The sequence below is a fragment of the Seriola lalandi genome, unplaced genomic scaffold (genome assembly GCF_002814215.2).
Source record: "Seriola lalandi dorsalis isolate HSWRI2012SDOR001 ecotype SW California unplaced genomic scaffold, Sedor1 jcf7180002011294, whole genome shotgun sequence".
NCBI lineage: Eukaryota > Metazoa > Chordata > Actinopteri > Carangiformes > Carangidae > Seriola > Seriola lalandi.
Genome location: NW_019481947.1, coordinates 1 through 766, shown reverse-complemented (window position 1 = coordinate 766; position 766 = coordinate 1). Strand labels below are relative to the sequence as shown.

At 35.8% G+C, this 766-nt stretch overlaps 1 long non-coding RNA gene across 1 annotated transcript; it reads left to right on the top strand.

The window, feature by feature from the left end:
* The first annotated feature begins 13 nt into the window (after positions 1 to 13).
* Positions 14 to 384, top strand: LOC147819947 (uncharacterized). Its single transcript, XR_015438552.1, has 2 exons — positions 14 to 242; positions 332 to 384. It is a non-coding gene; the product is annotated as an uncharacterized LOC147819947 (long non-coding RNA).
* The last annotated feature ends 382 nt before the right edge of the window (positions 385 to 766 follow it).

The following is a 766-nucleotide window of genomic DNA, read 5'->3' as shown; positions in this document are numbered from 1 at the left end:
TATTATTATTATTATTATTATTATTATTATTATTATTATTATTATAACAACAGCTTTTTCAAATGAGTTGATCTGCTTCTGTACATGCAGTAAAACATAATGGAGCAAAATATAATTATTAAGGTTATATAGATCTCTCTTGCCTAGGAAATGCCATGAGTATCCGAGTCATGACAGATGACAACGGAAAGTCTCGAGGCTTTGGGTTCGTCAGCTTTGAGAGGCACGAGGATGCCCAGAAAGTAAGAGATGAACCAGCAATTTTCTGACCACCTGGAAATGTCTGCCATTTCTGGCCACAAAGTTGACTTGGTTTTTTTGGTTTCTACAGGCGGTGGATGAGATGAATGGGAAGGAGTTGAATGGCAAGCTGATCTACGTTGGCCGCGCCCAGAAAAAGGTGGAGCGACAGACAGAGCTCAAGCGCAAGTTTGAGCAAATGAAACAAGATCGTATGACTCGCTACCAGGTACATTGAATTTATTTATTTTTAGCACAAATTGACAAAACTAAAACCAAAACAATACAGCATAGTACAACAGTGAAATACTACTTGATCTTGACTGTTTTACAATCTTGTGCTAGTCTTCAGATGTAAAATGATTTTACATTAAATTGGTAATTTATGAAATGATCATTAACAAACAATTTTCTCTGAAGTTTTCACATTTTCCTTTCAATTATAGTTTGAAGATCCTTGTAGTGAAATATTTGTAGTTTGGCCACCCTTTCCATACAATTCCTAATCACCCTCATAGTCTTGTGT